The 27141-nt window shown below is 43.1% G+C and overlaps 1 protein-coding gene across 1 annotated transcript in view; it reads right to left on the bottom strand.

The window, feature by feature from the left end:
* The window catches only part of LOC143806051 (uncharacterized), a 76491-nt gene extending 52453 nt beyond the window's left edge, over positions 1 to 24038 (bottom strand). Inside the window, exon 1 of the transcript XR_013221377.1 lies at positions 24018 to 24038. The gene's annotated coding sequence lies outside the window, so the exon portion shown is untranslated. The remainder of the gene's footprint in view (positions 1 to 24017) is intronic.
* Between the last annotated feature and the right edge of the window lie 3103 nt (positions 24039 to 27141).

The following is a 27141-nucleotide window of genomic DNA, read 5'->3' as shown; positions in this document are numbered from 1 at the left end:
TCTTGGAGACGGGAGTGGGAGGTTTGGATCATTGAGGATGTTGGTGTTAGGTCATTAGCAGAACGGAGGGCACGGGTAGGGTGATAGACAGAGATCAGGAAGGGGATGTAGGGTGGTGCAGAACTGTGGAGAACTTTGTGGGTGAGAGTGATCCATTTATATTGGACCCTGTTGAGGATGGGTAACCAATGCTATAACTGGCACAGGGCAGAGGCATCGGTATTGTGGCTGGAGAAAAATATGATCCTGGCTGCTTCATTCAGGACAGATTGGAGAGTGGTGAGATTAGTAAGGGGAAGACCGGTTAATAGAGAGTTGCAGGACAAGGACTCTATATGTTTTTGCAGAAATTTTCAAGTGATTTTGCCTCAAATTCTAAAGCTACCATTGTCGGGACCAAGCAGAATTTCTCCTCAGCGCTGCAGAACTGTGATTGTGACTCCGTCGTTCAACGGTGTCAGGGTATAGAGCAGGTTTTTCTAGTTAGATAGGTAGGAATTTAGAAGAGAATAATCTGTAGAAATTGTATATACAGTCTGTATTATTCTTTGTATTGCCATAGCTGGAGCGCAGCTTGTGTGACACGCTTCAGCTATCTCTCCTTGTATCTAAGATTGCTGTTATTACAAGAATCGTTAGTCTTATTTTCCACTTATTTTACCACTAAACAACCGCTGATCAACTTGCATGTGACCGATCGTTTAACGGTCGCGGTCGGCCCCTCTAAATGGGCCGTTGAAGGACTGTGTCTGTTGTTCTGTCTGATTGTATTAGAGTCAGAGCCCATTTTATGTGGGAACCCGCTGAGCCTTGAACCTCTCTGTAGGAAATATAGAATTTTTGGGCTCTAGAGTGTCAACCACCGCACATGGCATGAGACAGGCGGGTCGCCCTACTACCCTGCGCTTCATGGAGGGGATTCCTTAAATATCTGCAGCATTTCCAGGAGATGTTTGGAGTAAAGTTTAGTAAAAAAAAGGAGGAAGATCCAGCTCAACGATGCAGTGAAAAATCCATAACTTTATTCCACTACCAAAATAGCGTGTAAGGATAAAACATCAGCACATATAAAAACCAAGATCAACGCGTTTCTGGTGGCTAAGCACCCTTAATCATGATACCTGGTACATGTCAAATCTCGTGCTTATATACTGATATCCGGTCGGCACACCGGTGTTATAATTAGTTAAGTTGATTAGTTCAACAAAGTATGTGCACATGAGCATGAGAACAAGACAAAAAAAGGTCTAAAATCAAGACAAATACTCCAACCAAATAGGGAGGTACAGAATACAAAAATGACAGAAGTGACAAAAAAGAAACAAAGTAGAATAGAATCATATCAAACAAATAAATAAATAAATCTGTAACTGCATGCAAAATTGAAACAATTTACATAAATAAGACTGTAGAAAATTCTGATGTAACAGTCATAATTAGCCAGCCCCAACAGGACAAAAAATATTAAAAATTAAACTATAAACTATAATATGCCCCTACAGCAATGTATTAACATTGGTATCTAATAGGAGTTAATTTAGTTTGTAGTATACATATAAGACTCCCAATCAGCGAAGTTACAAACTTCTTTGGTCATCTTTAGATAAATATATGTATAAGTGCATGCAGAGTTAGAGTAATTTAGATAAATACAACTGCAAAAAGTTCTAGTATAGCAATTATAATAAGAAGAAAGCCCCAAAAGGACCAAAAAAGTTGAGAATTCAAATTAAGAGCTATAATATGCCCCTACAGCCATATGCCAATATTGTTATCTGATGGAAATTAAATTTGATTTAACAAAAGAGGAGCTATCTAAAATGGGACACGAACTTTCGTAAAAGTCGGCAAGTACTTTTCTTGTTCAGGGGCATGGTGTGCATATAGGACTCGCAATCAACGTAGCTACAGGCTTCTTTGGTGTCAGAGCCGTGTTTGGAATGTTACAGACTCATAAATAACACTGGATAGAGGAACGAAACAGTCTCGCTCAAGACTGTAATAAATTCAGGGCTATCTCAGCCAGAGTGGATTGAAATACAGCTGCGGGCGTCGTTACAATATCAGCGCGATCGCTGAACAAAGAGGACCAGAAAATGTGTTGGTAACTATTTATTTTTATTTTTAAGAAGGGATATTATTATGTGAGTGTTGGGCAAGAACTATACAGAAAATATAGCCCGCATCCTTGATAACCTAATATAGTAGGGACAACTTCACTATCACTAAACTATCAAAATTCTAATAGAAAAGCATTAGATCTTTCCTTTTATTTAAGCCATGTGGAATGCTAGTTCCGAGCTTAAAGATCCACCATGTTTCTCTATTTCTTAAGGTCACTTCAATGTCTCCTCCTCTAAATGGTTTGTGAATTTTTTCGATTGCATAGATTTTTAATGACTCAAGATTAGACTGATGGCGACTAATAAAGTGTTGTGAGGCTTGTGATATATTTCTGTTAGCATTGACATTCTCAACATCATAAATATGTTCGCGAATTCGTGTTTTAAGAGAGCGTATAGTACTCCCGACATATTTAAGATGACACACTGTGCATTCCATTATATATACCACATTCTTGGTGTTACAATTCAAAAATGTTTTGATGGAATAGGTGTTCTGATTGGTAGCATCAGTAAAATTACAACATTTCCACGAAAATTTGCATGTTTTACATGCTACAGCACCACATTTATAGAAGCCTTTCGTACTGAGCCAATGAGAAGGCTGTGCGGAAGGGGTGCTGAGAGAGCTCGGTGAAAGACTGGAACCTAAGGACGGTGCCTTTCTGGACACGATTCTGCATCCGTTTTTTAGGATTTCGGCTATGTCAGGATCCTCCTTAAGGATAATTAGATTGTTTTTAATTATTCTTTTGATAGAATTGAATTGATTACTATACTGAAAGACTACAGTGATCGGATTTTGTGGAAGTTGACTTTGGTTTGTTTTGCTATGAAAACGTGGTCGTCGTGCGACAATTTTTTCCGCTCTTTTTAAATGCCAGTCACTGTAGCCTCTTTGTGTGAGTCTCTCTTTTATACCCTCAACCTCCTGGGAATAATCTTTCTGTGTGCTGCAGTTTCGTTTTGCCCTTACCATCTCACCCACAGGAATACTTTTAATTGTGTGTTTGGGATGGTGACTGCACGCAGTATTGTATTTCCTGCTGTGATTTTACGAAAAGTAGAGGTGACGATGGGGGTATTGGGTATGCCTCTCAATTTTAGGTCCAAAAACTCTGTGCAAACATAATCATGACGTGAGATAAATCACGATTTAAATCATGATTCTATTCTACTTTGTTTCTTTTTTGTCACTTCTGTCATTTTTGTATTCTGTACCTCCCTATTTGGTTGGAGTATTTGTCTTGATTTTAGACCTTTTTTTGTTTTGTTCTCATGCTCATGTGCACATACTTTGTTGAACTAATCAACTTAACTAATTATAACACCGGTGTGCCGACCGGATATCAGCATATAAGCACGAGATTTGACATGTACCAGGTATCATGATTAAGGGTGCTTAGCCACCAGAAACGCGTTGATCTTGGTTTTTATATGTGCTGATGTTTTATCCTTACACGCTATTTTGGTAGTGGAATAAAGTTATGGATTTTTCACTGCATCTTTGAGCTGGATCTTCCTCCTTTTTTTTCCTGTTTGTCTACGCCTTGACACAGCGGTTCCGTGCTCCGAGCCCTTGGGAATGTCGATATGGTGAGCTGGATTTTGTTTTTTCTTACTTAGTAAAGTTTAGTGCAGTGTCAGTTATTGCTCGGTTGCTTCCTTCCTCGTTGTGGTTAGTATGGCATCACTATCCGATAATGCCAATGTCACCGGGCCAGAAATTATTTGAAATCACCAACCTAGCATTAACCACATGCCTGCTGGAACCAGCAATGGTGATGGACCCGAAAATAACGGGGAAGTGGTGCTGTGTGGTGTCACATGTAAGGCTCAGACACAATGGCACAAATGAGAGGTAGGATACCCGGCACAGCAGACAGTAAGACAAAGGATAGGATTAGATACACCACTTAGCCGACTGTGTCACATATGAAGGATAAGATACACAAATAAGGAGAAATGAAAATATTAGATACCCCACTCAGTATCAGATGTATTAGGATTAAATACATGGCTCAGCAGATAGTATCACACATGATAGGTTTAGATACACAGTTCAACGAACAGAATCTTGTATGATAGAATTAGATACATTGCATGTTAGACAGTATCATATACTATTGGCTTAGGTACAGCACTCAGCAGGCAGTATCACATATGACAGAATTAGAAACACAGCTCAGCAAACAGCATCACATATGGTAAGATTAAATAATTCCTCTGCAGACAGTATCACATATGATAGTTTGCTGAGCCATGTATCTAATCGTTTCATATGTGTTACTGTCTGCTGAGCTGTGTACCTAACCCTATCATGTGTGATACTATCTAACGTACAATGTCTAGAATGATATCATATGTGATTCTGCCACCTAAATTGTGTTTCTAATCATTCTACCTATGATACAAGATGCTGAGCTGCTGTATCTAATCCAATAGTACAGTATGCGATACTGTCTGTTGAGCTGTGCCTATCTTGCGTGATACTGTTAGCTACACTGTGTATTTAATCCTGTCATCTGTGATATAGGCTGCTGAGCTGCTGTATCTAATCCTGTTTTATTCAGCCTTATATAATTGGATTAGATACAAAGGTTCAGCAGCCTGCATTTCAGATGACAGGATTAGATACAACACTTAGCAGACAGTATCAGACATTATATGATTAGATACATCAGCTCAACAGACAGGAATAGATACACAGCTGAGAAAAGAGTATCACACCTGATAGGCTTAGATACACAGCATAGAAGACATTACAAGATTCGGACAAGACAAGAACAATGAAGGACACAGGTAAGAAGTCCAAGAGTCCACACTAATAGAATAAAGTCCGACCAGAGGAGTCAAGTTCTTAGGGCAGATCAGCCATATAGTGAAATGTGTTTATGTCCAAAAAGTCAGCTAGTCAAATAAGTAAACAAAAGATTGGTCCTCACCCATAGTGATCATAGTGTGGAAGCGGACTACAAGCCCCTACGCGCGTTTCTCATAGGCTTCTTCTTGTTACCCATGAGATGGTTATATGTATTTAAATGTAATGTTGCTGTTTTACTATATTATGCGATATTGTTATTTAATAAATACTATTTTACAAATTTATAGACAGTAGCTTTGACTCCAATTATCCGAATTTTGTAATGCATTGAGGAGTTTCTGTCAACTTTTCCAGACTCTGCACAACGTTTGTGTTGCTCTGATCTATATAATTATACAGCATAGAAGACAGTATCACACCTGATAGGATTAGATACACAGCTTTGAAGACAGTACCACACCTGATAGGCTTAGATATACAGCATAGAAGACAGTACCACACCTGATAGGCTTAGATACACAGCATAGAAGACAGTATCACACCTGATAGGCTTAGATACACAGGATAGAAGACAGTATCACACCTGATAGGCTTAGATACACAGAATAGAAGACAGTATCACACCTGATAGGCTTAGATACACAGCATAGAAGACAGTATCACACAAGATAGGCTTAGATTCACAGCTTAGAAGGCAGTATCACACTTGATAGGCGTAGATACACAGCTTAGAAGACAGTACCACACCTGATAGGCTTAGCTACACAGCTTAGAAGACAGTACCACACCTGATAGGCTTAGATACACAGCTTAGAAGACAGTACCACAAATGATAGGCTTAGATACACAGCTTAGAAGACAGTATCACATCTGATAGGCTTAGATACAAAGCATAGAAGACAGTGTCACATCTGATAGGCTTAGATACACATCTCAGAAGACAGTATCACACCTAACAGGCTTAGATACACAGCACAGAAGACAGTATCACACCTGATAGGCTTAGTTACAAAGCATAGAAGACAGTATCACATCTGATAGGCTTAGATACATATCTCAGAAGACAGTATCACACCTGATATGCTTACATACACTAGATTAGCCCATTATTCTATACTATATTGCATAATATTTACATCTGGAGAAGTTACTAGAATAATCCCACACAGCAGAAGAGAATATTCTGCACATATAGAGGTTTGGCTCCTAAGAGATCAGATACGATTAGATATATCAGTCATACCTATGTATCATTTATTAAAATATTGTCATGTTATTTTAGGAATAGCTATCTTAGCGATAGTCTTTTTCGATGTCCCTTTAATGCTGTTGCCGGGGCGTCTCTCCTTACTATAACCTGTGGGAATTATGGAACTAGCCCATGAATCGGTCCTGTATAATATCACCTATGGATGTACACGACCCTCTGTCTTAGGAACGTCCCTTTAAAAGGGCTTACATGCCTAAATTTAAGTAATCAAATGTTGGATTAATCCTGACAAAGGCAAGAAATAGAGAAAAGTATCACAAGTGCTACACTGTAAAAATGATGACTGACGTCTATGAAATACACAGACTGTTACATGATGTTACCTTGAAGCCTGGATGTGATAATGACTTCTCGGCTTATGGTCCTTCCTTTTAAACCTGGTGCCGAGCCCTTCCTCCTTGCTGTGGATTTGTCCTTAGTGTCCGCCCCTCCCCACAGTGATTATTGAGCAAGATAGGATGTTGTGAGACATTATATCAAAAACACAAAAAGCTTGAGCAACTACAGTAAGTCAAAAATCATCACAAGATGGATATTTCCTCATTTCCTTAGTCGTCAAAATGTTCTGAATCGAGACATGCACACATTGAGTATTTGGGTGAAGAAATTTCTAGACTGGAAAAACGCAGCACCAAAAATGTGTGTTTTCAAGCATTTTGGACAGTAATGATTGCCATAGAGAATGACAATAGATAGATATAGACAGACATATAGACAAATAATTGCACAACCCCTGACTTATTATAAAATTGCACCCTGTGGAGCTTATCGGATACGTTTTTATGATTAAATAAATAAATAAACTGACGTAGGGTCCCCCCCATTTTTTGCAACCAGCAAAGGTTCAGTAGACAGCTGAGAGCTGATATTCTCAGGCTGGGAAGGTCCCTGAATATTGGGTCCCTCCCAGCCCTAAAAATACAAGCCACCAACTGCACCAGAAGTGGAGCATCACATGAGATGTCCAAATAACGCACCTTGCAATGTCCAAACATCCAGCCACTCAATGTCCACCCAGCCAGCCCCTCCTAACATGCACACAGCCAGCCCATCGTAATGTTTCCACAGCCAGTCTCTCTTAGTGTTCCCACAGCCAGTTCCTCTTAATGTCCCCACATCCAGCCTCCATAATTTCCACACAGCCATCCTCTTTTAATGTTCCTAAATCCCATCGTAATGTTTCCACAGCCAGTCTCTCATAATGTCCCCACAGCCAGCCCCCCCATAATGTCCCCACATCCAGCTCTTAAATGTACCCACATCCAGGCCCTCAATGTCCACACAGCCACCTCCTCCATATTATCTCCACAACCAGCCCCTCATAATGGCCCCACATCCAGCCCCACAACGTCCCAACATCCAGCCTCTCATAATGCCCCCACATCCAGCCCCTCAATGTCCACACAGCCACCTCTTCCATATTGTCCCCATATCCAGCCCCTCAATGTCCCTACAGTCAGCCCCTCTTGTGATAGTCCCCATTTATTGGCAAAGTAAAATAAGAAAAATAAAAAAGGTTGTACTCACCTAATGCAGACTCCCCATCCAGTGCAGCCTCCGCCACTTGCTCTCTCTGGTAAGCAGTAGGCGCTAGGTGGCATGATGACGTCACTGTATCATGCCATCCGATGTCCCATATTCCCATTGGAGCAGGGCCCTGATTTACAGCTCCTCTGCTCCTGACATGGGTGGCGTCATTATCAATTGTATTCACATCTGACAGATGCGAATACAGTTGAGTGAGGGAGTGAGAAACTGGTGGGGCGCAGACAGAGAGATGGGTGACTGACACTGCTCACCTGAGAGCCCGCACCCTAGCCGTCACTGTGCTGAATGCCTGCGGCCGGAAGAAAGTGCTGGGCAGCCGCTGGCATTCAGAAGTGTTAGGTTTTTTTTTATACGAAGTGCGCGCTCATTGGGTAGGCAGGAGGTAGCGTCCTAGGCAGATGCCTACCCCTTGTCCCTGCCCTGCTTCGTGGGAAGCCCTGGACTATGGCGGACCTCTGTGGGACCTTTTTTTCAAATAAAGTGGTGAACGAAGGACAGTGTCTTGTTTTTATTTCTCTCGGTTTATATTTTTCAGATTTCAATTTGTGAACTACGTTGGATTCTCTAGACTACATCGGACCTGCGTGGGGACTTTTTTTCTTAATAAAATGATGAACCAGTGATAGTATCAGGTTTGGTTCATTTTGGACGTCTCTATTCTTTATTAACTATTTTTATGCCTTAATTGTCAATAAAGATTTAATATTTCTGATCATTTGGTTTCGGAGGATCCTTTGTTCTATTTAGGTTTTCTTCTATCACGGTCCTCTGTGTTACTTGTTAGGACACAATAGGCTCTTATATATCTGTGAAATACATATTTAAACCATTTAAAAAGTGAAAATAGGGGAATGTGAAAGAGTGTTGAGCATTCCGATACCGCAAGTATCGGGTATCGGCCGATACTTGCGGTATCGGAATTCCGATACCGAGATCCGATACTTTTGTGGTATCGGGAATCGGAATCGGAAGTTTCCAGTGTATGGTTCCCAGGGTCTGAAGGAGAGGAAACTCTCCTTCAGGCCCTGGGATCCATATGAATGTGTAAAATAAAGAATTAAAATAAAAAATATTGATATACTCACCTGTCCGGAGGCCCCTGGACATCACCGCTGGTAACCGGCAGCCTTCTTTGTTTAAAATGAGCGCGTTCAGCACCTTCCATGACGTCACGGCTTCTGATTGGTCGCGTGCCGCTCATTTGACCGCCACGCGACCAATCACAAGCCGCGACGTCATCCCTCAGGTCCTAAATTCCCTTCTAGGAATTTAGGACCTGAGGGATGACGTCACGGCTTGTGATTGGTCGCGTGAGCGGTCACATGGGCGGCCGCGACCAATCACAAGCCGTGACGTCATCTAAGGCCCTGAACGCGCTCATTCTTAAGAAGAAAGGCTGCCGGAAAGAAGCAGGGCGCGTCCGAGGGTGAGTATATACCTAATAGGAATATACTCACCCTCGGCTTCTTTCCGGCAGCCTTCCTTCCTAAGAATGAGCACGTTCAGGGCCTTAGATGACGTCACGGCTTGTGATTGGTCGCGGCCGCCCATGTGACCGCCACGCGACCAATCACAAGCCGTGACGTAATTCTCAGGTCCTAAATTCCTAGAATTAGGAATTTAGGACCTGAGAATTACGTCACGGCTTGTGATTGTAACAAATTCCATGCTTATCTTGTTGTTCACCCTTGAGAATATTTTCCTCACACTACAAGAATGCCGCTGCGCATGCATACATGGTTGTTTATGCCAGATCTCCTCATGCAATACGAATAAGTCACTCAGAGGGCACCGCTTCCATTTTGTCTGATTTATTTTACTCAGTTAATGGCAATAGATACATGAAATCACTATCTACACATACATTCAGACATTCTTGTCTCATTTGTATCACAAACGGTCTTTGATATCATGTAACTATTTGCCATTACCATAGGTGACCATTAGGACCTTAGGTCTCCTACAGAACACTTTGTAAGCCATATAACAGTTCCATATTGACAATATGATAACTATTACCATGACCACTAGGAGCGGGTGGACTACCCAGTCCAACATTTTCTTAGCGGATGGCGAGTACCCAAGAAAAATATCATACCAATGATGAGAAGTGGCATCGGCTATGACAGAACCCATTTTTACAATTTTTCCTGCTACTATAGTGGTGCTAATTACATGCTGTTGTATTGTTTTATTTAACCCCTTTCTGTCATTAGACGTACTATTCCGTCCATGTGGGGTGGGCCCTACTTCCCAAGGACGGAATAGTACGTCATACGCGATCGGCCGCGCTCACGGGGGGAGCGCGGCCGATCGCGGCCGGGTGTCAGCTGCCTATCGCAGCTGACATCCGGCACTATGTGCCAGGAGCGGTCACGGACCGCCCCCGGCACATTAACCCCCGGCACACCGCGATCAAACATGATCGCGATGTGCCGGCGGTGCAGGGAAGCATCGCGCAGGGAGGGGGCTCCCTGCGGGCTTCCCTGAGCCCCCCGCAGCAACGCGATGTGATCGCGTTGCTGCGAGGGTCTTACCTCCCTCCCTGCCTGCTCCAGACCCGGATCCAAGATGGCCGCGGATCCGGGTCCTGCAGGGAGGGAGGTGGCTTCACAGAAGCCTGCTCAGAGCAGGCACTGTGAAGCAGCCTGCACTTCTCGCAGATCGGTGATCTGTCAGAGTGCTATGCAAACTAACAGATCACCGATCTGTATTGTCCCCCCCTGGGGCAAAGTAAAAAAGTAAAAAAAAAAATTTCCAAATGTGTAAAAAAAAAAAAAAAAAAAAATATTCCAAAATAATGAAAAAAATATATATATATTATTCCCATAAATACATTTCTTTATCTAAATAAAATAAAAAAAACAATAAAAGTACACATATTTAGTATCGCCGCGTCCGTAACGACCCGACCTATAAAACTGGCCCACTAGTTAACCCCTTCAGTAAACACCGTAAGAAAAAAAAAAAAAAAACGAGGCAAAAAACAACGCTTTATTATCATACCGCCGAACAAAAAGTGGAATAACACGCGATCAAAAAGACTGATATAAATAACCATGGTACCGCTGAAAACACCATCTTGTCCCGCAAAAAACGAGCCGCCACACAGCATCATCAGCAAAAAAATAAAAAAGTTATAGTCCTGAGAATAAAGCGATACCAAAATAATTATTTTTTCTATAAAATAGTTTTTATCGTATAAAAGCGCCAAAACATAAAAAAAATGATATAAATGAGATATCGCTGTAATCGTACTGACCCGACGAATAAAACTGCTTTATCAATTTTACCAAACGCGGAACGGTATAAACGCCTCCCCAAAAAGAAATTCATGAATAGCTGGTTTTTGATCACTCTGCCTCACAAAAATCGGAATAAAAAGCGATCAAAAAATGTCACGTGTTACCAATAAAAACGTCAACTCGTCCCGCAAAAAACAAGATCTCACATGACTCTGTGGACTCAAATATGGAAAAATTACAGCTCTCAAAATGTGGTAACGCAAAAAATATTTTTTGCAATGAAAAGCGTCTTTCAGTGCGTGACGGCTGCCAATCATAAAAATCCGCTAAATAACCCGCTATAAAAGTAAATCAAACCCCCCTTCATCACCCCCTTAGTTAGGGAAAAATAAAAAAATTAAAAAATGTATTTATTTCCATTTTCCCATTAGGGTTAGGGTTAGGGCTAGAGTTAGGACTAGAGTTAGGGCTAGGGTTATTGCTAGGGTTAGGGCTAGGGTTGGGGCTAGGGTTGGGGCTAGGGTTGGGGCTACAGTTAGGGTTGGGGCTAAAGATAGGGTTAGGGTTTGGATTACATTTACGGTTGGGAATAGGGTTGGGTGTGTCTGGGTTAGAGGAGTGGTTAGGGTTACTGTTGGGATTAGGGTAAGGGGTGTGTTTGGATTAGGGTTTCAGTTATAATTGGGGGGTTTCCACTGTTCGGGCACATCAGGGGCTTTCCAAACGGGATATGGCATCCGATCTGAATTCCAGCCAATTCTGCGTTGAAAAAGGAAAACAGTGCTCCTTCCCTTCAGAGCTCTCCCGTGTGCCCAAACAGGGGTTTACCCCAACATATGGGGTATCAGCGTACTCAGGACAAATTGGACATCATCTTTTGGGGTCCAATTTCTCCTGCTACCCTTGGGAAAATACAAAACTGGGGGCCAAAAAATAAGTTTTGTGGGAAAAAAAAGATATTTTATTTTCACGGCTCTGCGTTGTAAACTGTAGTGAAACACTTGGGGGTTCAAAGTTCTTACAACACATCTAGATAAGTTCCTTGGGGGGTCTAATTTCCGATATGGGGTCACTTGTGGGGGGTTTGTACTGTTTGCGTACATCAGGGGCTCTGCAAATGCAACGTGACGCCTGCAGACCAATCCATTTAAGTCTGCATTTCAAATGGCGCTCCTTCCCTTCCGAGCTCTGTCATGCGCCCAAACAGTGGTTCCCCCCCACATATGGGGTATCAGCATACTCAGGACAAATTAGACAACAACTTTTTGGGTCCAATTTATCCTGATACCCTTGTGAAAATACAAAACTGGGGGCTAAAAAAATCATTTTTGTGAAAAAAAAAAGAATTTTTATTTTCACGGCTCTGCGTTATAAACTGTAGTGAAACACTTGGGGGTTCAAAGTTCTCACAACACATCTAGATAAGTTCCTTGGGGGGTCTAGTTTCCAATATGGGGTCACTTGTGGGGGTTTTGTACTGTTTGGATACATCAGGGGCTCTGCAAATGCAACGTGACGCCTGCAGACCAATCCATTTAAGTCTGCATTCCAAATGGCGCTCCTTCCCTTCCGAGCTCTGTCATGCGCCCAAACAGTGGTTCCCCCCCACATATCGGGTATCAGCATACTCAGGACAAATTGGACAACAAATTTTGGGGTCCAATTTATCCTGTTACCCTTGTGAAAATACAAAACTGAGGGCTAAAAAATCATTTTTGTGAAAAAAAAAAAAGAATTTATTTTCACGGCTCTGCGTTATAAACTGTAGTGAAACACTTGGGGGTTCAAAGTTCTCACAACACATCTAGATAAGTTCCTTGGGGGGTCTAGTTTCCAATATGGGGTCACTTGTGGGGGTTTTGTACTGTTTGGGTACATCAGGGGCTCTGCAAATGCAACGTGACGCCTGCAGACCAATCCATTTAAGTCTGCATTCCAAATGGCGCTCCTTCCCTTCCGAGCTCTGTCATGCGCCCAAACAGTGGTTCCCCCCCACATATGGGGTATCAGCATACTCAGGACAAATTAGACAACAACTTTTTGGGTCCAATTTATCCTGATACCCTTGTGAAAATACAAAACTGGGGGCTAAAAAAATCATTTTTGTGAAAAAAAAAAGAATTTTTATTTTCACGGCTCTGCGTTATAAACTGTAGTGAAACACTTGGGGGTTCAAAGTTCTCACAACACATCTAGATAAGTTCCTTGGGGGGTCTAGTTTCCAATATGGGGTCACTTGTGGGGGTTTTGTACTGTTTGGGTACATCAGGGGCTCTGCAAATGCAACGTGACGCCTGCAGACCAATCCATTTAAGTCTGCATTCCAAATGGCGCTCCTTCCCTTCCGAGCTCTGTCATGCGCCCAAACAGTGGTTCCCCCCCACATATGGGGTATCAGCATACTCAGGACAAATTAGACAACAACTTTTTGGGTCCAATTTATCCTGATACCCTTGTGAAAATACAAAACTGGGGGCTAAAAAAATTATTTTTGTGAAAAAAAAAAGAATTTTTATTTTCACGGCTCTGCGTTATAAACTGTAGTGAAACACTTGGGGGTTCAAAGTTCTCACAACACATCTAGATAAGTTCCTTGGGGGGTCTAGTTTCCAATATGGGGTCACTTGTGGGGGTTTTGTACTGTTTGGGTACATCAGGGGCTCTGCAAATGCAACGTGACGCCTGCAGACCAATCCATTTAAGTCTGCATTCCAAATGGTGCTCCTTCCCTTCCGAGCTCTGTCATGCGCCCAAACAGTGGTTCCCCCCCACATATCGGGTATCAGCATACTCAGGACAAATTGGACAACAAATTTTGGGGTCCAATTTATCCTGTTACCCTTGTGAGAATACAAAACTGGGGGCTAAAAAATCATTTTTGTGAAAAAAAAAAAGAATTTATTTTCACGGCTCTGCGTTATAAACTGTAGTGAAACACTTGGGGGTTCAAAGCTCTCAAAACACATCTAGATAAGTTCCTTAGGGGGTCTACTTTCCAAAATGGTGTCACTTGTGGGGGTTTTTAATGTTTAGGCACATCAGGGGCTCTGCAAACGCAACATGGCATCCCATCTTAATTCCAGTCAATTTTGCATTGAAAAGTAAAATAGCGCTCCTTCCCTTCCGAGCTCTGCTATGCGCCCAAACAGTGGTTTACCCCCACATATTGGGTATCGTCGTACTCAGGACAAATTGCACAACAACTTTTGTGCTCTAATTTCTTCTCTTACCCTTGGGGAAATAAAAAAATGGGGGCGAAAAGATCATTTTTGTGAAAAAATATGATTTTTTATTTTTACGGCTCTGCATTATAAACTTCTGTGAAGCACTTGTTGGGTCAAAGTGCTCACCACACATCTCGATAAGTTCCTTAGGGGGTCTACTTTCCAAAATGGTGTTACTTGTGGGGGGTTTCAATGTTTAGGCACATCAGGAGCTCTCCAAACGCAACATGACGTCCCATCTCAATTCCAGTCAATTTTGCATTGAAAAGTCAAATGGCGCTCCTTCCCTTCCGAGCTCTGCCCTGCACCCAAACAATGGTTTACACCCACATATGGGGTATCAGCGTACTCAGGACAAATTGCACAACAATTTTTGGGGTCCAATTTCTTCTCTTACCCTTGGGAAAATAAAAAATTGGGGGCGAAAAGATCATTTTTGTGAAAAAATATGATTTTTTATTTTTAGGGCTCTGCATTATAAACTTCTGTGAAGCACTTGTTGGGTCAAAGTGCTCACCACACATCTAGATAAGTTCCTTAGGGGGTCTACTTTCCAAAATGGTGTCACTTGTGGGGGGTTTCAATGTTTAGGCACATCAGGGGCTCTCCAAATGCAACATGGCGTCCCATCTCAATTCCAGTCAATTTTGCATTGAAAAGTCAAATGGCGCTCCTTTCCTTCCGAGCTCTGCCATGCGCCCAAACAGTGGATTACCCCCACATATGGGGTATCAGCATACTCAGGACAAATTGTACAACAAATTTTGGGGTCTATTTTCTCCTGTTACCCTTGGTAAAATAAAACAAATTGGATCTGAAATAAATTTTGTGTGAAAAAAAGTTAAATGTTCATTTTTATTTAAACATTCCAAAAATTCCTGTGAAACACCTGAAGGGTTAATAAACTTCTTGAAAGTGGTTTTGAGTACCTTGAGGGGTGCAGTTTTTAGAATGGTGTCACACTTGGGTATTTTCTATCATATAGACCCCTCAAAATGACTTCAAATGAGATGTGGTCCCTAAAAAAAATGGTGTTGTAAAAATGAGAAATTGCTGGTCAACTTTTAACCCTTATAACTCCGTCACAAAAAAAAATTTTGGTTCCAAAATTGTGCTGATGTAAAGTAGACATGTGGGAAATGTTACTTATTAAGTATTTTGCGTGACATATGTCTGTGATTTAAGGGCATAAAAATTAAAAGTTGGAAAATTGCGAAATTTTCAAAATTTTCGCCAAATATTCGTTTTTTTCACAAATAAACGCAACTTATATCGAAGAAATTTTACCACTATCATGAAGTACAATATGTCACGAGAAAACAGTGTCAGAATCGCCAAGATCCGTTGAAGCGTTCCAGAGTTATAACCTCATAAAGGGACAGTGGTCAGAATTGTAAAAATTGGCCCGGTCATTAACGTGCAAACCACCCTTGGGGGTGAAGGGGTTAATGACAAAATCATCCTTGAGCCCTGTTCTGACTGTTCTATAATATGCTTGAGTTGGGTCAGATTTACCTCCCAGTTGTTAATAAATAACTGATTTGGTTTCCATTCCACAGTTTTCTGAACAACCTGATCATGTGTAAGAAAAAAGGTTTGATTATCCCACGTCAACGTTGATATACTTTGCAGACAACCCACAAATGGAACCTTCATGCCCGGAATAATTGGCACATCAGTTATAGTGCATACCTCCTGTGACCCTATCTCCACTAGCATCTTATAAGAAATTGGTAAAATGGTGACTTCACACACATTAATCGTGTTTTGTAATAAACAAGGCTCATATACTTTAGATTGTAATCTGCATATTTTACCCTCTAAGGTATCTTCACACAAACTTAAATCATGAGTATGATTATTAGAATCTATATATAACCCGTTCATTGTTGGCATCCACAACCATTGCCCCCCTGGAGGTCCCAATAGCAATGGAAGCACAACATATCTACACATTATCTGTGGATTATTTACATTATACATAATCAACATTCCCGTGCATAGTGTGTTATTACAGGCCATTTTGGGTGCTTCTATTTTTAACCATGAGGTACCGGGTATTGTCTTATTAAACACGGTCCTCCATACTAGCTCATTACCAGTCATGAGCTGAGTTTGCATTCGATCCTTCTGCTGTATCTGATAAATAGCCTGCAATGTACACACTGTCCAGTTGAAGACTTTATTTATACTCGAGCCTTCTTTAAATATAAAGGAATTAGATCCATTTTGTAAGTTTAATAAAAACTTATCTATATTTAATGCTTGTTGCCATGGATGCCATATAGTAGGCATCCATTGTCCTTGCATAGTAAATACATCTTGTATACCCTTTCCCGCATTATGCATTCTATTCGCTAAAGTCTCTATGTCAAAAGAGTTCAATGTTCCGGTGACGGTCCCAACTCCACCCAATAGAGTATCATACCAGGCTCTCTTCCGACGAATGGGGCATGAGGGGGTAGATGGAAAAGTTATTTTGACCGTCACCACAGTTTTTTGGGATTGTGTCCCAGTCCTTACGCAAGATGATGGAATCCTCTTCATGTGACTAGGATCAGTTTTAGTTGCATTAGTCAGATACACTCGGACCCATTTCACCCAAACGTGGGGGGGGGGGGAAGTACCACAACAAAATCCCGTTCCATTGTACCTACCGGTGCTATTATCACACGGTTCCAAAGTTTTCCCCACCGGTTCATCCGGAGTAGGTACTGCAGTAGCATTGGCACACACAATTATTTTGGTGCTATTTGTGGCAAAAGTAAACTTAGTTCCATTTACATGCTTTGTGTAATTTTGTAGAGTAATCTTGTTCAACCGTCCGTAACCAATGTCTTGCTCTATGGACTCTTCCCAACAATGTATATGGACTGTTGAATTTATCTTTAAGTTTCCAGTTCCATTAGTTAATACTATCTCTGGATAATAATACCAATATTGTAGTTTCTCCCACGGATCCTCCTCCGGTGGGCCATAAACCAACTGAAGAGGAGTAGTGACTGTTACCGTAATTATCTCCAGAGGCTGCGACTCATTTCTCTTCCCCCAACCTCCACATCTTCCCACCTCCTTTGGAGCTGATCGATTATAAATGGATCAATCCCCAGGCGCTGGATGACCCGGAACCTTCTCACTGGTAATCAATGCTCCACTCATCCATCCATTACTGCCGACCAAAAATACGCTTCCAAGGATTCCACATATTCCCAGAAAGACCTATAAAAGGATTAAAATATAATTCTATTCACGCAAATAACATTTCTCCTGAGGAATATATTCCCACTTTTCCACCCCTGGTCTCATAATTAACAAAGTGCGATCTTTGCCTAAGGCAATGACTTCAGCTGCAAATGGCGGTCCTTGGGGACTCTGCACCCAAATTTTGGCTCCTACATTGGTCACATCTGATGACCCAAATCCTTTATCTCCCCTCAGAGATAGTTCCAATGGAGCCTGTCCTTCAATTGCTTGATCTAAATTGATAGGGATTACTAACATTTGAGCCATTTTCTGTCCTTTAGAAATAACCAGTGGCTCTTGTCCCAAATTTAATATAACAACTTTGATTTCTCCTTGATAATCAGCATCAATTACTCCTCCCACCACTATTGCCCCTTTCAGAGCAAAACTAGAACGAGTTGCCAACTGGCCATAATGTCCTTTGGGCATTTGACACCCTAATCCTGTTGGTATAGGAATGGTCTTACCTGGAGGTACAATAGTCACCTCAATTGCACTAAGATCCAATCCCGCACTCAGGGGAGTCGCTCTTTCAGGGATTTTAGCCTCTTGATTCATTTTCCACCAAGTAATTGTATGTACAATATGAGTTTCGTGTATGGTAAGATTGGGTGTCAGCATCCTCATCAACGGTGTCATGGAATCAGTAATAGGCCTGTTGTTGATGATTTGTAAAGCCTCACTCAAATTATCTCTCCACTGGCCATATTCTCCTTCCTTATTGTGTACCTTTTTAAGAGTAGACTTCAAAAGTCCGTTCATTCTCTCCACTAACCCTGCAGCTTGGGGATAGTAGGGCATATGATATACCCATTGAACATTATGCTCATTAGCATAATCTTTTATTTGTTGACCAGTGAAGTGTGACCCATTGTCAGTCTGTATCTGCAGTGGAACACCATAGTACTGTGTGATAATCTCTAATGTTTGTAAAGGTACCTTCACATTAAGCGACGCTGCAGCGATACAGACAACGATGCCGATCGCTGCAGCGTCGCTGTTTGGTCGCTGGAGAGCTGTCACACACACCACTCTCCAGCAACCAACGATGCCGAGGTCCCCGGGTAACCAGGGTAAACATCGGGTTACTAAGCGCAGGGCCGCGCTTAGTAACCCGATGTTTACCCTGGTTACCAGCGTAAAATGTAAAAAAAACAAACAGTACATACTCACATTCGCGTCCCCTGGCGTCCGCTTCCCACACTGACTGAGCGCCGGCCCTAACAGCAGAGCGGTGACGTCACCGCTGTGCTGTACTTTCACTTTCACTTTACGGCGCTCAGTCAGTGTGGGAAGCGGACGCCGGGGGACGCGAAGGTGAGTATGTACTGTTTGCTTTTTTTACATTTTACACTGGTAACTAGGGTAAACATCGGGTTACTAAGCGCGGCCCTGCGCTTAGTAACCCGATGTTTACCCTGGTTACCAGTGTAAAACATCGCTGGTATCGTTGCTTTTGGTGTCAAACACGACGATACACGCCGGTCTGACGACCAAATAAAGTTCTGAACTTTGTTCAACGACCAGCGATATCACAGCAGGATCCTGATCGCTGCTGCGTGTCAAACTCAATGATATCGCTAGCCAGGACGCTGCAACGTCACGGATCGCTAGCGATATCGTTTAGTGTGAAGGTACCTTAATGTGCTCCACTGTGTAGCTGATTTGCAAGGGAATCCTATCATGAGTCCTGAATATGTATCTACCGCTATACAGACATATTTATACCCCCTACTTTCAGTGAGTGGACCAATGAAATCCATTTGCCAAATTTGAGCTGGCAACTGTCCTCGGGCTATGTGTCCCATTACGGTGTGTGGAACTTCCCTTTTCTGTGAGTGTTGACATACAGGACACTGTACAATGACTTGTTTTATTATGTCCATGGTTAGTGGAACACCTCTTTCTTGGGCCCACCTGTAAGTGGCTCTTTCTCCAAGGTGTCCACTTTTGTTGTGTGCCCAAACGGCCGTACCTTGCAGCCATTTTTCCTTTTCTTGATCAACTTCAGAAGTCTGTCTAATGGCGGCGGCTTTATCTGCTTCAGAATTAAATAAACGGTCAAGTGAGTCAGCAGGCATATGTGCATCAACATGAAAAACAGTAGTAGGTGTGGTTTGAACCATTTCCTCTATGAATTCCCACACCTCCTTTCCCCACACTTCCTTACCATGGATGAGCCAACCATATTTTTTCCATCCCATCATCCAAGTTGCAAGACCATTAGCCACAGACCATGAGTCCGTGAAAAGGTGACACTCTTTCCCTTGTTCAAAACTTAATGCCAGAAATATAGCATATAATTCTGCATATTGGCTACTTTTACCATGACCTTCCATAATCAGATGTTTTTCCAGTTTTGGGTTATAAGCCACACTCTTTCAGTGTCGTTTTCCATTGACATATCGAGCCGACCCATCAGTAAACCAAGCATGTTGCTGTTGTTGCTCGGTTAAATCTTCATAAGATTTTCCCCATTTTACAGGAGATTCTTCCAACACCGTTGGTTGGACAGGGGATTTTGTCTCCTCCCCTATTTCAGCTATTTTCTCATGAAGGGAGGCGGTCCCGCCTTCTCCTTTCTTTGCCCTTTCAGAAATATACCATTTCCATCTTATGATACTTTGTTCCTGTGCATGCCCTACCCTGTTTGTTTTAGGGTTGGACAGTACCCATTGCATTATGGGTATTGTGGTCTCAATAGGACCTCATGTCCTATAGTCAATTGTTCAGTTTCCACTAGTGACCAGTAACAGGCCAACAATTGCTGTTCGAATGGAGTATATTTTTCTCCAGCGTCAGGGAGTTTACGATTCCAAAATCCTAGGGGGACTCTTTTTCCCCCTTGTTTTTGCCATAATGACCAATTGGCATACATATTTTGCACTGGTACATGTAATTCTACACTCCCCGTCATCATTAGCCATAAATCTACGGCCTGTTGTATGGCTTCCTTCACCATTTCAAAGGCATTTTGTTGTTCCTCTCCCCAATGAAATTCATATTTTTTCCTGGTTACCTTGTACAATGGGGCTAACATTTGCCCCAAATGAGGTATGTGCTGTCTCCAAAATCCAAACAACCCAATATATGATTGAGTTTCTTGCTTGGACTTTGGGGTAGGGAAATTGATGATCTTTTGTTTAGCTTTTGGCAAGATTTCCCTATGTCCTTTATTCCACTGAATTCCAAGGAATTTCACAACTTGAGCTGATCCTTGAACCTTGGCCTCATTGATCTCCCATCCCTTACTTCGCATATGGGATAGTAATTTGTCCAACTGTTCTTTTACTGATTGTTCATCATTGCCCTGTATCATTATATCATCAATATAATGGGAGAACTGCATCTCAGAAGGCAATGGAAATTCATCCAGATGTTCTGCCACCGTCCGGTGGCAAATAGTAGGACTATGAAGCCATCCTTGTGGCAGTCTTGTAATAGTATATTGCCGTCCCAACCAGGTAAATGCAAATTGATCTTGTGCCCTTTCCTCTATTGGGATGGTGAAAAACGCATTAGCCAAATCAATTACTGCATACCAAGTTCCACTATGGCTTTGCACATTTTCCACTATAGTGATAGTGTCTGGTACTGCAGCTGTTAACGGGGGAGTATATTTGTTCAGCTCCCTGTAATCCACAGTCATGCGCCAGGAGCCATCACTCTTTTTTACTGGCCAGACTGGATTATTCCATGCTGTAGTAGTGGTACGCATGACTCCTGCGTCCACCAAATGTTTGATCGTTTCAGTAATTTCTTTATGTCCCCCTGGTATTCGATACAGTTTCATTGCCACCATTTTGGTGGCAGGAGGGATATGTACAGGGGGCATTTTCACTTTTCCAACTACTACAGGTCTCATTTGTAATTCACTTATTCTGACTCCGAAGGAAAATTTTCCTTCAGACAAATTCAGTGTCATCCCTTTCAAAATGTCAATTCCCAGAATATATTCCGGTATGGGTACTACCAGAACTCGATAATTTCTTATGGGCAGGTTGCCTATCTTTAGAGCAACCTGTGTTTGGACTCCTGTGATCACCTGCCCTCCAAGACCAGCAATTTTAATCTTTGGACCTTTAAATTTATCTGGATTTCCATAGATTAAGGTAGCCTCCGCCCCAGTATCAATTAGTGCGGGGACTCTTTGTACATTGCCCTCTTTCCAATGGATACTTAAATTTACGTATGGACGCTGATCACTTTTTATCCATACGGGGGCTTGGCTGGCTACCTATGGTATCTCTTCATCAGAATCCACATCCTTTCCAGTGGCTGCCTCATAGGCATTCCTTCCCCATCCGTCACTTACTCGAGTGGCTACAGCTGCAGCCAACTCTTCCCACGGATAGACATTTTTAAAGTCTTCCCAAGACACTTTCTCAGGTGCTGAGGGGGTTTTAACTTGATTTTCAATTTTACCTGTTTTTTTAATTCCTTGCTCGGCGTCACCCTTCTTTGCCGACAGCACCTTTTGTTTATGCAACTGCCATAATTCACCTGTCTGTTTTCCATCTATAGATTCTCTACTCATTCCGGCTTTTAAGAGTGCCTGGAACATCTCTCTCCTAGACACTCTATCTGTTTGATTTGTAGTATTTCCGTCTTTTTTCCATTCAGGGTTATATGGTTTACTATTACCCGGGTGTTTCTGAGAGGAGGCTGAACGATCCGTCGCCTTCCAATCACCCATATCCTGCAATTCTCTCATACGTGTGATTACTTGGCTTACTGGGTTCCCTGTCATAGCCACAGTTAATGTCAATATAATGGCTTTGTAAGCAGGAGGAGCGGTTTTCACTAACCTACTTCTCATGCTAGCAGTCATTGGGAATTCCAAGTAATCATCATCTATATTGAGTACAGCCACTGCACTTCGCATTGCCTCCTCCTTCAGTCTGTCAACCCCATCTCGTAAAGTATACCATGGTTTATCATTAGCTGGGATATCAGCTTCAGTAGGATATTTATCCATGATGGCTCGGGCCAGAATGATTACTAAATTCTGTGTGTTACCTTGTGCGTTCTCTTTAAAATAATTCTTGAAATATCTTTGGATCATTGGATCCCGGGACAATGTGACAAATTTAGAAATATCCTGTGGATCTACATTTATTCCTATTCCTCCATAGTCGTGCATCCTGACCAACCAGGAGAGTTCAGACTCTCCCGATCGCTGTTTAAATTGCGTTAGAATGCTGTCTATTTCATTTTGAGCATAATCTTCCACAGAGATCCTAGTACGGGTAGGGGGAACTATCCGTTCCGCCATAATAGGCTGCCCGTTCTCATCCACTTAGAGCTGGCCACCTGCATCACGGACCTGCTCTCGAATAATTTCATTTTCTGTCCGTTCCATCCGTCTCTGAATTGGATTGGCTTTTACTTTAGATTCTTTTGGGGGATCTATAACAGGATTGGGTGGATTCTCCCAATCATCTGATGAGGAGGTATCCCACACATCCCCATCCCACTTATCTGGGTCCCAATTTACAGATGCAGTAGCAATACTTTTGTATACCTTTTCTTTATTAATTTTTCCTTTCCTCTTGCGATATTTATTTTGAGCAACCTTAATAGCAGCTTTCTCTGCTACACTCTGGTAATGTTCCATCTTGTCTTTGAGCAGACGGGTATTGCAATCCAGCACCACTTTCTGCCCTCCTAACTCTATAACTCTTTGTTCCAACTGGGAACATTTTCTCTGCATTTGTTGATTCCGCTCATGCATCGCGCGATATGCACTGAGCAAAATCCAAGTTCGTCGCCCAAGCGACACTACATCACCCGCCTTGGCGGGGACACCCCTGAGTACATTAACAACATCAGTGGGTTCACTACCCTTGAGCTTACTAGACCACTGTTCCGCTAATCCAGAACTGCTCAATTCATGTGCCAATATGTTATACGGTGCCTCGGTCCAACCAGGCACGTCCACAACATCCTCCTGCTTTTCCTTTCGTTTCTTAAACATTGTAACAAAAACTTGGCAAAATGCCAATTTTTTGCACGAAGAATTATCAATCAAAATATATCACTTTTATAAAAACAGAATTTCAAAATTATGTTTAGACAAAAAGTTATAAGAATTTCTAAAAATTGGCTTTGTGCCAAAAAGAAACAATCTTTTGCACACAGAATATGTATACTATAATCACTATATGGTATACAAAATTTTTGAAATATACCTTACAGGAAAAGAAATAACAAAACTTCAAAACTACAAAAATATCCTGCCGACTACGCCAATTTATGTCTTACCGAGTTTTCACACCGGGAGGGGAAAACCCCTTACTTACGTAGCGCTCACTAATATACTAATTAGGCAAGAAGACTACTAGGTCTCTATTTCGGTAAAACAATTTATATTTTATTAATAATGAAATAAAATAATGAAATAAAGTTTAATAATCAACAATTTAAGCTATGATTTGATATATGTACTACAGGCACATGAATTATAACAGCGCTAGCCTAACATTACATGATCATAATCATCATCTATGAAATAGAGAAAGTAAGCATCTATATAATTACCAAATATTGTAACATCACTTCCCTGTCGGGGGACTCGACTGATGAGAAGGAAATATTCGGTAACACATCATCACAGAAGTTATGCGTCCATAAAGTCCCCGGGAATGTCCCTACCCCCACCTAAGTGCCGTCCTATTTTATACAGTTAAAACTGGATTTAGTTTCGTCATGCGTACTGGCATTTTTCTCATATAACTTGTTATTTTACAGATCACGAGTTGTTATTGTACAAATTCCATGCTTATCTTGTTGTTCACCCTTGAGAATATTTTCCTCACACTACAAGAATGCCGCTGCGCATGCGTACATGGTTGGTTATGCTAGATCTCCTCATGCAATACGAATAAGTCACTCAGAGGGTACCGCTTCCATTTTGTCTGATTTATTTTACTCAGTTAATGGCAATAGATACATGAAATCACTATCTACACATACATTCAGACATTCTTGTCTCATTTGTATCACAGGCCCGTTGTTCACTGTAGCCAGCGGTTTCTGCTACCTGTTGTAACAAGACAATAACTTCTGCAAGACAATTTTCTATAACATTGGTACCGATAGTCATCATGGGATTACATTCTCGGCGGTCAATATCAACAATTACAATCCCTTGGGCCTTCAATTCCACCCGCCCCACCTTGATGGTGACCTCTTTATACCCCACTTGTGGCAATGGCTGACCATTACTGGCTATTATGGTGAAATCGTCATCGGGGCCACGAGTAATATCGGTGTCCTCCCAATACCGTTTATAAAGCACGTAAGGCATAGTCGTCACCTGAGAACCGGTGTCCAGCAGAGCGTTCATGGGGATACCGTCGATCACAACAGGAAGAACTGGTCGCCCTCCAACGTATTTGGCTCTCCAATGCTGCGGGCCTGATCGTCCTACTCCTGGAGTTTGGCCCTTTGCCTCAGGGGTTGCTCGTTTAAAGGACAGTACCTTGCAAGGTGGCCCACCTGGTGACAGCGGCGGCAGATAGGTCGTCCGTCCCGATGGAAGCGATCGTCGTCCCGGCCTCTGGTCGGCGGAGTCCTCCTCTGTCGCATCCAGGGCACATCCTCTGGTCTGGAGGCCAGCTGGATCTTCTCCTTGGGGGCCTCCTGTAGGGACTGCACAGTCCGGGCTAGGGCAGCAACGCTCTTGGTCAGCTCCTGCATCTGGAGGCGGAGTCCTGCGGGGGAGTCGTCCTCTAAGCTCTGGGCATCGGCCTCAGGGATGACTGGAGCATCTGGCGCCACCTCCTGGTGGTACGTGAGGGCTTGACGCCTGGGGGTACCGCACGGCTGGACTGTCGCTCCTGCAGCGCCTGGATGGCTTTATCCTTGAATTGCGCAAAAGTCAGGTCTGGATTTTGCATGGCCAGGAAGTGCAATTGGCCCCTTTGGTGACTGCACAGGAGCCCCTCAATGAACCGCTCTTTCAGGAGTTTATCCTCATCTTGCATGCTGCCGGGGTCACTCTGCTTAATGGCCCGCAGCGCCTCCTGGAGATTAAGGGCATAGTTCCGTAAGCTATCCTGCGGTCTCTGTTTGCATCCATAGAAAGTCAATTTAATTTCTGTAGCAGTACGGGTATCGAAGGTGGCTTTAAGCTTTGCAAAAACCTGCTGTGCAGTTCCCTTATCCGCGGCGGGCCAGGACTTCACTTCTCTCAAAGCCGCTCCAAAGAGTTGGTTTGTTATCATATGAACCTTCTGAGGCTCTGTCAAGGGGTAGAACTCGAGCAGGCTGCAGATCCCTTCTTTAAAGTCAGTTAATGTATGCGACTCCCTGGAGTATCGCGGGAGCCAGGCCGCTCCGGGCAGGTACGGCATAGAGAAGGGCATTATGGCCGTTGTGGTGGCGGCAGTCTCCGACTGGCCGATGGGGGCAGCGGGCTCTGTGGCAACCGGTGGTGGTATTAGGGCCGCGGCTACGTCCGCTGCGGGGACTGGAGCTGCCTCTGTGTCCACGGCTGCGATCGCCGCCCCCGCTCCTCCCGACTCAGACATGGCCGTCCCTTCCTCCTACTAATTTGCTGGAGGTCGGAGTTCCTCTTCCGGGGTCGGCACTTTACCGTGCTTTCTCGTTCCGCGCTCCTTTTGACCGGTTCCGCCCACGAAGCTAAGGCTCCTCCCTCCGTGGGCGGCGATGGCGAATTGTGGTGGGAACTCTTGGCGGCAATAGCAATGCACAGTCTTTGCAATAAGTCACAGTCCAAGCACAATAAATCACAGTTCCAAGGCACACATGACCTGATCCTTCAGGCTTAAGTAGATCCTGTTCGTGATGCCAAATTGAAGCGCCCCCACAGTCGCAGGGCTGAGGGGTACCTGGTACTGGGCCTCTCTGTCTCAGTTCTGGGATTGTCACGGTGGCTAGACCCGGTCCGTGACCCTGCTAAGGGGCGTCCAATGAAAGTTGAGAGTGATGATGTGTGGTGTAGGGTACGATGAATAACGAGGACACAGGGTTGCAGTCTCTTTACCTATTTACTGAAGGTCTCGAGATACTCAATCCAGAGCACTGTTAACAGGGCTGGCTGAGACCGGCCGGTCCAAAGGCAGATCCGAAGTTCCCTTAGCAGGTGGGAATCAGTGTCTACCTTCTAGCGCCTGTGTGTTGTAGTCCTTCCCTGCTGAGCCCCCGGGATAGTCCTCACAACTGTTGTGTCTGTCTCTGATGTTCGTTCTCTCTGTCCCCCAGATGATATGGTTAGGACGCACCGGTATGACGGGGTAGGCCTGGAGTTCTTCCGGGACCCTAGAGTCACCCCTCTCCCACAGCTGCCTCCATTGTCTGCTTAGGTGTTTAAGTGAGACAGCCAACCTATAATTGGCTGTCCTGCCGTGGTTTGAAGTAATGCTTAGAGTCTCTTACTTTCTCGGCGTTCCGGCCACCGACTTTGCGCCTCAGAAGGATGTTGCCTCGATCTTACAGCACGACTCCTTCTGGTCCTATCACCTCTGCGCTGTATTCCCGTTTCTCACTCCTTCACAATGCCCCTCGCTTCTTGTCCTTTCCTAGGAGACTGCCGCTGTAAGCACAGGCACGGCTCCGTAACGTTCTTTCCTGTTCACTTGGGCTCTGCCAGGATCCCACCTCTGACAGGTCCTCTCTCGGGCTCTTCCCAGCTCCTTTC

This window comes from Ranitomeya variabilis, chromosome 2 (assembly GCF_051348905.1).
Source record: "Ranitomeya variabilis isolate aRanVar5 chromosome 2, aRanVar5.hap1, whole genome shotgun sequence".
Taxonomy (NCBI): Eukaryota; Metazoa; Chordata; class Amphibia; order Anura; family Dendrobatidae; genus Ranitomeya; species Ranitomeya variabilis.
The sequence above is the reverse complement of the archived record's forward strand: the minus strand, read 5'-3'. Positions and strand labels throughout refer to the sequence as shown.